At 49.1% G+C, this 10,132-nt stretch overlaps 1 pseudogene; it reads right to left on the bottom strand.

The window, feature by feature from the left end:
• Positions 1–3,525: 3,525 nt before the first annotated feature.
• LOC123054273 (protein argonaute 2-like) lies at positions 3,526–9,793 on the bottom strand (annotated as a pseudogene).
• Between the last annotated feature and the right edge of the window lie 339 nt (positions 9,794–10,132).

A 10,132-nucleotide genomic window follows, 5' to 3' on the forward strand; every position in this document is an offset into this window, starting at 1 on the left:
TGACGGTGATGATGATAATGTGGGCATGGCCGTGTCATGCATGCCACAACCTCCTACAAGTTCACCATCCTCTTCGACTCCCCCAACGAGAACACGCCTAGCACTCATCCGTACTTCATGGCCAAAGAGGTAAAAACAAAGTCCAACTCTCCTAAATCTACCTTCCACACTCCCAACGCATCCTGTGAATATTACACATGGCACTATGCAAACAGAACCAAGGATTGTTACGGATCAGTTCCTACCAGATAACCTAATGTAGGTGAATTGCTCAACATGAAGACACTTTCTTTTTTGCCAATTGTTCAACATGATACATAGTTTTTCATATGACCTTGTGAATGTGGTTTAGCTTCTCTCTTTGTGCATGGACATTTTGTACTTGGCCACAATTTTGGTCTTAGTACCTCACAGAACCTTCATGACAAGTTGAACCATTTTGGTCAGGTTTGCATTCATCTCCTGAGAACAATGTGCAGTCTTATCGATTAGTTGTCAGGTTTATCAATTCTTGTGGCATGCGGGCTTGTGCAGTTCCAACCCTGCAACAGCAGCCATTCCCCGGGAATGGTCAACTAACAAAAGTGAGTTGTTTCGAATCACTGCTTGTCGAGAAGCTTATGCTTGATGCCTTGTTGAGGCATTTGACATTTCTTGTCTACTTGATGAAGTAGTTTTTTAATTCTGAACTCTTGACTGCATGGTATATGCAGTCATATTGTGAGGTGTGGTTCATACCATTCTTGATGCCATAGTTCAAGCGATGGTACACTGCTGCAGGCCTATCCTAGTGACATGTGCGTGCTGCAGTTCATGTAGACGAATCACCAGACCGGCCATGAGAATGGCGATCAGAGTCAGTCATCGATACGGGTGTGGGATTTTCTCCGATCACTATGGTTATTACCGGTCAAATGGTGACTGGCTGACCACAACCTGCTGTACGGTGCGTCAGTGGTTCAGTTATAATGCTACCCTGCCAGCCTCCCCACATGTAATAAGAGGCAGATGTTGCCCAATCTACATGGTGAGTCTTTCCTCCAATCTACCGAGTGATATGAGCTTGTTTGGCTTAGAGCATCTCCAGCCGTTGCCCCCCCCCCCCAGGACGCATAAAAATCGCCCCCTAGGAGCGAGCCGGCGATACAATCGGCGCTGGGGCCGGTTTTGCGCCCAGTCGTCGCCCCCAGGCGCCGAAATTCGCCCACTTTTCAGCCCCATTTCGACGAATAAAGGGCCCATATGGGCGAGAATAGGCCCATATTTGGCGTGGTTCGCCGTGTCTTGGCGTTCAATTATCAACACAATTTTTTCTTATCACATATTTCATCACAGAAAAATCAAATACTTCAACAAAATAGTACAACAACAAATAGTTCAATACAAATTATATAGTTCAACAAATAAAAACTCATATTTCATCACACGTCGCGCCCGGCGTCCCCCTTGAGCCTCCATAGGTGCTCAATCAGATCTTTCTGCAGTTGATGATGCACCTGCGGGTCTCGGATCTCCTGACGCATACTGACATAGGCAGTCCAGGTTGCCGGTAGCTGGTGATTAACTTCGGCTAGAGGACCCTGCCTGTAGTATGGTTCAGTGTCAAACACTGGGTCTTCTTGCTCGCTCTCGATGATCATGTTGTGCAAGATGACACAGCAAGTCATAATCTCCCACATTTGATCTTTGGACCAGGTCTGAGCGGGGTACCGGACAACAGCAAATCGAGATTGGAGCACACCAAATACCCGCTCGACATCCTTCCTGCAAGCCTCCTGAATCTTCGCAAACCAGGCATTCTTGCCTCCTGGCACAGGGTTTGAGATCGTCTTCACAAATGTGACCATCTCGGATAGATGCCATCAGCTAGATTACCCCTTGTTGTAGTGCCGCCCATTGATCTCGAAGTTCACCGGAGGAGAATGACCTTCAACAAGCTTGGCAAAGACAGGAGAGCACTACAGCACGTTGATGTCATTGTGAGTTCCTGGCATACCAAAGAAGGAGTGCCAAATCCAGAGGTCCTGTGTGGCCACCGCCTCAAGTACCACACTGCAACCGCCTTTGGCGCCTTTGTACATCCCCTGCCAAGCAAATGGGCAATTCTTCCATTTCCAATGCATGCAGTTGATGCTTCCAAGCATCCCAGGAAATCCTCTTGCTGCATTCTGTGCTAGGATCCGAGCAGCGTCTTCCGCATTGGGTGTTCTCAAGTATTGCGGTCCAAACACTGCCACCACTGCCCGACAGAACTTGTAGAAACACTCTATGCTGGTGGACTCGGCCATGCGCCCATAGTCATCGAGTGAATCACCGGGAGCTCCGTATGCAAGCATCCTCATCGCTGTCGTGCACTTCTGGATGGAGGTGAATCCAAGGGCGCCGGTGCAATCCATCTTGCACTTGAAGTAGTTGTCGAACTCCCGGATGGAATTCACAATCCTGAGGAAGAGCTTTCGGCTCATCCGATAACGGCACCGAAATGTTTTCTCGCCGTGAAGTGGAGCATCAGCGAAGTAGTCGGAGTAGAGCATGCAGTAGCCTTCGAGACGATGCCGGTTCTTTGCTTTCACCCGCCCCGGCGCCGAGCCACCTCGCCGCGGCTTTTCATTGCTCGCCAGCAGCTGGGCGAGGGCGGCGAGCACCATGAGATGCTCTTCTTCCTGGACGTCGGCCTCGGCTTCCTCCTCCAGCAGCGCGGCGAGCGCTTCCTCATCATCCGAGTCTATTGCCGAGGCAGGCAAATCGCCGAACACCTTGCGCCCGGTGGGCGTGTACCCGCCGCTAAATTGCCCCTCCACGGCCGGAAACGGCGACCGGAAACGCCCAGCTGCTGTTGGAGGGGCTGCCGCAGCGAAGCTCTGCTATTTTTCCGGCGGGGAATGGCTATCTAGCAGTGAAGGGCGGCGGGCGGCGCCGGGATATAGCTAGTGGCGGCCGAGGGCGCGGGGGGTGGGAGGCGAGTCGGGGAAGAAAACCTTGATTTTTCCCCTAACGGTGTGGGCCAGCCGCGCTTTTCCCTTGCGCCGGAGCCCCCAATTGCCCCCAGTGCCCCGGGTTCGGCCTGTGACCGCCTGGCGGAAAAAAGGACCGAACCGGCGATTTTCGGCGTCCTGGGGGCGCGACTGGGGCTTTTTTGGCGCCGGCGCCGAGAAAGTGACCTCGGGGGGCCCGTTGGGGGTGCGGCTGGAGATGCTCTTAGATAACTGTCATTGTCAAATTCATTGTGATGTGCCCTGAGTGTTCCTATGCAGTAATGCATCCCAAAGGGATTTTTTGTACCCGCTTCGTCCCAAAATAAGCGAGTCGCTTATTTTCGGATGGAGTGAGTCACTTATTTTGAGACGGAGGGAGTATGTAACTGTGTGCCTTGTACATACAACATTTGGCTGATCCCAAGAATGCCAAAAAAAATGGTAAAAAAAATCTCATCCTTTCTCAGGACTGCAGTTCTCAACTTGTTGGAAACTCACATCCAACATCTGCTGGAATATGAAATATGATAAAGCAAAAAGGAAGGAAGACTGAAACTAGTTCTTTGTTGATTTACAGTAATCAGTAACAGAATGTGTGCAGAACAAGTTTGTAACTAGCGAATTCGGCGAGTATGTACAGAACACAGCAAATCTGTAAGAGCCAATTTGGCGAGCATGTACAGAACACAGCGAAGCTGTAAGAGCCAATTCGGCGAGCATGTACAGAACACAGCAAAGCTGTAAGTCAGTTTGACGAGCATGTACAGAACACAGCAAATATGTAACAGAAGCGCCAAAGGCCTTCACCATACACAGCAAGAAGGCGCACACAAGAAGCAGAATGCAGGGTTGGAGCTCCCCATGCTGAAAAACAGGCGGCATCAGATGAAGAACATGCTGTCCTTGAGATCAGCGTGCACCTCGGGCATATCCCGGAACAGGGGAGCACCCGCGGGGACGGAGGCCGACGATGATGGCCCGGGCTCCTGGACCTGGAACTGCTGGGACACCATCCTGCTGTCGTAGTAGTCCCTGCCGCGGTAGGCCGCGGTGTCGGCGTACTTGATGGGCGCCGTCAGCGACACTGGCTTGGTGCAGCGAGCGAACATGAAGCACATGCTGTACACCAGCTTCTGCAGGTCCACGGGCTTGAAGGCGTGCCCGTTCTTCAGCATGTAGTAGTGCGTCGGCCGGCTCGTCCCGTGCAGCCCGTCGTGGCTGCAGAGGAAGAAGTCATCGTGCGACCCGTCGACCACGACTGTGTCGACGACCGTGCCAGGGAGCACATTGCCATTCGTTGTCTGCAGCTCGTTTTCGTCCTTGGGGAACAGCCGCGTGTTGTGCCGCTTCTTGGCCACGACAACTGTGATCGTCCCTTCTCCATAGACACTAGCTCCTTGTCAAGGACCATCTTGAACTGCTCGTCGCTCACGCCATCGCGGAAGTAAATGATCTTGTCTGGCTTGAAGCCGCCGTTCCTTTCCATGTAGACTTGGATGAGCTCCTTACACATGGTACCGAGGTTATCGATCTCCTCCGTGCCGCGCTTCTGGGCACGGATTCTCGGCACGTACTGGCTGGCGCTAGGGCAATCCATGGACGCCACAACAGCTGCTATCGACAGACTCACCGTGTCTCCTGGAGGCGGGTGGTTCACGTCCGCGCCGATGAACATGAAACGTGAGCCAGTCACCTTTGGAAGCTGGTCAGATAGCTGCATGTTGCTTCCCCCGAGCTTGATGTTGATCTTGAGGGCAAGGTTGGACAAGTACTGGTCCTGGCCCTTGCCTTTGTTTGCCAGGTCGCTCAACAGACACTGGGTTTGGATCCCCAGCTCTGTCTCGCAGATCATCTTCAGTATCTTGTACCCACGGTGCTGCTCAGACATCGGGCAGAAGAGGAGTTGCAGCTTCTTCTGCGTGCGGTCCTCCGCATCCTTCTTCACCTGGATAAGCTCCTTGCGTAGTTTGCTCGGATCAGATAGCACTGACATTGCTGAACATCTCACAAAACAGCCCTGTCTTTGCATCTGAATACCAAGGTGAACACACTTGTCGACGATATTGTCAATGAACTTGTCTCTATGAAGCCCTTCCTGGCCAGAGTGAGATGGCATTGCACTGAAGTCGAGAATGCCCCAGCACTTCAGTACTTTGCCGTCTACCAGTTTCATCCAATTCATGAGGTTCCACTGGCAGTTTTTCTTGCTGATATTGTAGTCGCGGCGGCCAGTGGAGGAGCCGACTGTCAGGGTGGGGGGAGCAAGAATAGTACCCGTGACTTCTGTCATCTCTCTGTTCAATGTAATGTTAAATTGCTGGCCTCTGCTACTGCTGAAAGTAAAGTGGTAATTAGTGACTGATAATAAACATGAGTTCAGTTTGCTAAATTTTTACAATTAGATCAGATCCTTTCTTGAATGAAAGGCAAAGATCAGTTCTGTCCAAAGAAAGAAAATTCCAGAAAATACTTAGATACAAACATGGTTAAACTTCATTTTTATACTGAATCCAAGCATTGTTAAACTTTTTTTTTTCAATTAGCATCTATGTTAGCACAACTTTCAAGTTTTATTCTAGATGTACTGTTTACACAGAAAAAAACCATTGAACTGAATAGCTAGCAAATTGCATTGCATTGGATTTAACAAATAAACAACACATATAAATTAAGTCGTCAGGTTTGACAAAAAGAAAGAATGCATGGTCAGGCGTTTACAAACAGTAGAGGGGCACCTAAACTCAAAACAGTTACCTGCAAGGCCCTTCTGGAGGTTTTACCATATCCAGAATCCTATCTTTCCGGGCATTTGATTCGAGTGGCTTGTCCCTTGGCTTCTGATTGGAACCCTTGAGCATAATGTCCTTGGGATACTTCTGCCGTCGATGAAGAGTACAGAGCTCAATCGGGACATAATTTGGTCTGCCATTTGTCGTGCTCAAGTCCAAGCATGGAAGCATCTTATACTGAATCTCCACTTCATACTGCTCACGATAATACTCAACAAGCTTATGGGGGGGCTTCCCTGAATCAAAGTCCTCGAATGTGATAAGTTGCGCAGGCTCAGCTGTCAAACCTTGAACCTTGTACTTCTGAATTCTGGTCCCATTGTCTTTCCCTTTGGAGGACTTCTTCAGGTAATTCACTGTGATACAGAGGCCTTTCAGCTGACTCTCCAAATATTTCTGTTGCTTCTCGTCTAGAGCTGTTTCCATGTCAAAGGGAATATCAGTGTCAAACCGCTTCACCAAGTGCTTAACAAGATCCACAACACTGCTTCCATCTCGGCAAAACTCCATAACTGAATAGTCCACGCACAACACCAGCCCTTGCTCGGTGGCTTTTAGGGTCTGCATGGTTCCTTCCAGAGCTTCGGTAGTAAAGGCCCCATGAGAGCTGATCTTAGGACGCTGCTGCTGTGAATAAAATGTCTGACCGATGATAATCTTGCCTGAGCTAGAGGCCTCACGCACAATGGCATCAAGAGCCGGCAAGATCCCTTTAGTCACAGGCGGCCGAAGGGGTTGCCTCAGCTCCAGGTCCGGCTTGAGCACTGCTGATACATTGTAGGTCCGTGACCGGACTTCCACTGGATATACACTTTGTGGCAGTTTGGCAAAGGTGAACAGATGGCCCTTGCCATCAAAGGCAGCAGCTAATGAATATGGAGGCCGCGCAAGTATCTCCAAGAGTTTAGCCGTTGCAAACCTCTGATCTGAAGTCTCAGAAGAATCTTGGCCAAGCTCGATCCCATAGCAAAAGATAGTTGATCCTCCAAACTCGATTCTGAAGTGGTTCACGAGCAGTTTGACTTCTATCTTTTCAAGTGGACAGCCTAGAGGGGGAACAAGAGCAGTTAGAAACAACGAAGGTTGCAAACAAGGAAAACAGTAATGTGGCATGCTGTCAGAGAGGGAGAAGTAAATGCAGAAGAAAATGTAACTATACGGAGAGGAAACCGCTCATCCTTTTGAACTTCAGATAGTAAATGCTTCCCACCACCACCGCTCCGCAATTCATTTCGTACCCCTACTACTACAAAGGGTGACCCCAAAAGGCTCAAAGTTGTTTTCCATGCTGACTCCAAACCACAGCATGAAGCAACTTCTATTGACCCATGCATGCAAGCCTAACTTGTGAAATACACACACTCGTAAGAGAACAGTCCCAAAAAGAATCAGATACAGGTTTTCACTGGTGAAAACTGTGATGCTTTCCTGTCTTCGGATAAAGGATACAGTAGTTAAATGATGTTCTGAAACTACAAGGTGACATACCAAATTCTAGTGTTATCTGACAGGATTTATTTTTATCTCATATGCTAAGCATCATCTAAAACAACTATTACCATCACAAAATTGTGGAACAGAGGTTACTAATAACAGTTTAGAAGTTCAGTTAGCATGTAGACGAGTTCATCACCGTATCTTCCACTTTTTCAAGCAAAACAGGATTATAATGACCCTATCAAGCTAGGAATCAAACACTTCATATGGATTCAAGACACAAGAGAACAAGATGGATCAATAGCTGCTATAAGTAAAACTGCAATACAGACAATGCAGCTAAGGGAACTTGTCAGACAGAGAGATAACCTTCATTCCTATTTATCTTAATCTAGAAACCTTGGTACACACAGGCGTTCATAATACTACAACAGAAGCGTATAAAACTTTAGAAACTGCATAATCATGAGACAATGCAGGCATGCAGCACATGGAACTTATCATACAGAGAGATAAACCTCAGTCCAATCTATCTAGATCCATAAAGAATGAAGTACATTTGGGCATCCACAATACTACAAACAGAAACATATAAAACTTCATGTACTGCATAATCATGAACCATGATCAAAATAAGAAACAATATAAGATTACACCGATGCAAATGCTACTCTAAATCAGCACACAACTAACGAAAATTGCAATCACAGGCCTGTAGCTTCAAACAAGACAGCAGTCCACGCTACTACAACATGGACGTCTGGACAAACGAATCGCCTTGATCAACCACATACGTGAAATCAAACAGCATAGGCTCTAATGACTAACCATCACAAAATTGCTGATCACATGATCGATCAACTCCGCCCATGTTTCGAACATTTCGGAGGAACAACCGAATCATGTCAGAGTTCACAAGGCTCGCAAGTACAATCAGGAAACGGTACTACAAATGGTGCCCCCAAAAGGGCCAAAGTTCTTCTTCATGCTGACTCCAAACCATAGCATGAAGCAACTGATCCATTGACGCATTAATTAATGCAAGCCTACTTGTGAAATAACACATCCGTAGAAAAAATTCCAAAAAGAATCACATACAGGTTTTCACTGGTGAAAACTATGATTCTTTCATGTATGTGGAAGGATATGGTAGTTAAATGATTTTCTACATGTCTGAAACTACAAGGTGACATACCAAACAACCAAGGTTCCTCTAGTGCTATCTGACAGGATTCTTATCCCATATGCTCTGCATCCTCTCAAACAATCATTTGCCATCTCAAAATTGCAGAACAGAGGCTACCAACAACAGTTTTAGGAGTTCAGTTAGCATGTAGGCGAGTTCAACACCACATCTTCATCCCAATTTTTCAAGCAATTCAGGATTGTAATGACCCTATCAAGCTAAGAATCAAACGCTTCCTATGGATTCAAGATACAAGAGAATAAGATGTAGGTACAGCTCTAATACAGACAATGCAGCAAAGGGAATTTATCATACAGACAGATAAACCTGGAGTTCAGAATACTACAACAGAATAGTATAAAACTCGAGATACTGCGTGTAATCATGAACCAGAATCGAAATATGAAACAATCTGAGATCACACCGACGCAAATGCTACTCTGAATCAATACGCGGCGAACAAAATTTGCAATCACAGGCCCGTAATTTCAAAAGGTAAACAGTACGCCTGGAGAAACGCATCGCCCCGATCAACCGCATACACGAAATCAAACAGGGTAGGCTCTAATTCACTAACCATCACGAAGCCCTTGATCGATCAACCGCCCATGTCTCGAAAATTTCAGAGGAACGAAGCAAGGATGCCGAGGTTCACAAGGCTCGCAAGTAGAATCAGGGAGCGGTGCTTACCAACAGGTCCAGAAGAAGATGAGCTCGTCGCCTGTGTGATCTCCTTCGGCTCCCACCATGGCGGGTCATACTGCTGGTTGTTGCGACGCTGCTGCTGCTGCTGCGACGAGGGGTGCTGGCCTTGGAAGCCGCCTCCGCCGTGGCCCTGGTATCGACCGTGAATGTTGTCGCTGTCGACCCTGCCGTGATTCCCGCCGCCTCGGCCGCGGCCCGCGTTGCCACGGCCGGGATGCTGCTGTCGCTGCTGCGCGTGGTCGTCGTACCCGGGGGGGTACGGGCCCCGAGGTACATTCCATGGGCCATCCCGACGCCCTCGTCCGCTTGGCTCGAGAGGGGGGCCTGCGCCGCCGCCTCCGCCGCGGCCGCTGCCCCCGCCTTCTCCACCGCCCCCGCCGCGAAAGGGGCCTCTCCTGCGGTTTCTGACGGGAGTAAAGCCGTCTTCGTCAACGTCAGCAACCTCGCCGCCGCCGCCTCCCCCGTCGCGGCGGAGGCCCACCTGGCCACCGCCGCCGCCTCCCCCGTCGCGGCGGAGGCCCACCTGGCCACCGCCGCGGCCCCCGTAGCCGCCGCCGCGCTGATTGGACATCTCCACGCGGAGGTCGGACGAAGCAGCGACGAATTGATGGGGGAGGATTTGGGTTTTTGGAGGATTTTTCCCCTTCCAGAACTTCGAATGGGGGAGGCGGTTGGGGGAACGGCGCTGGGGCCTACTTATAGCAGGCGCGAGATTGAACGCGGGGGCGAGCGCGAGGATTTTCAGAAGTGGAAATGACGTCTTTATCTATAGCACGCCCGCATTTCAGTTGGGGTGAACAGGGGCATTATGGGAAATTAAGCTAGTAGTTTGGGTGCGTGTTGGTTGACGCCGTGGACCGGAGGTCAACCATTTGCATTTGTTTCAAACAACCGACCCCCTTTATGATTTGTTTCGTTGGTTTCATCATCAATAAACTGAAATAAGAAGCGAGGGCTAGAGCTAGACGGGCCTGGTAGAGGTTATATTGCACCCTCTTTTATAAAATGCTGCTATAAAATATATTGTATCACTTACTTAA

The sequence above is a fragment of the Triticum aestivum genome, chromosome 2D (assembly GCF_018294505.1).
Source record: "Triticum aestivum cultivar Chinese Spring chromosome 2D, IWGSC CS RefSeq v2.1, whole genome shotgun sequence".
NCBI classification, from domain to species: Eukaryota; Viridiplantae; Streptophyta; class Magnoliopsida; order Poales; family Poaceae; genus Triticum; species Triticum aestivum.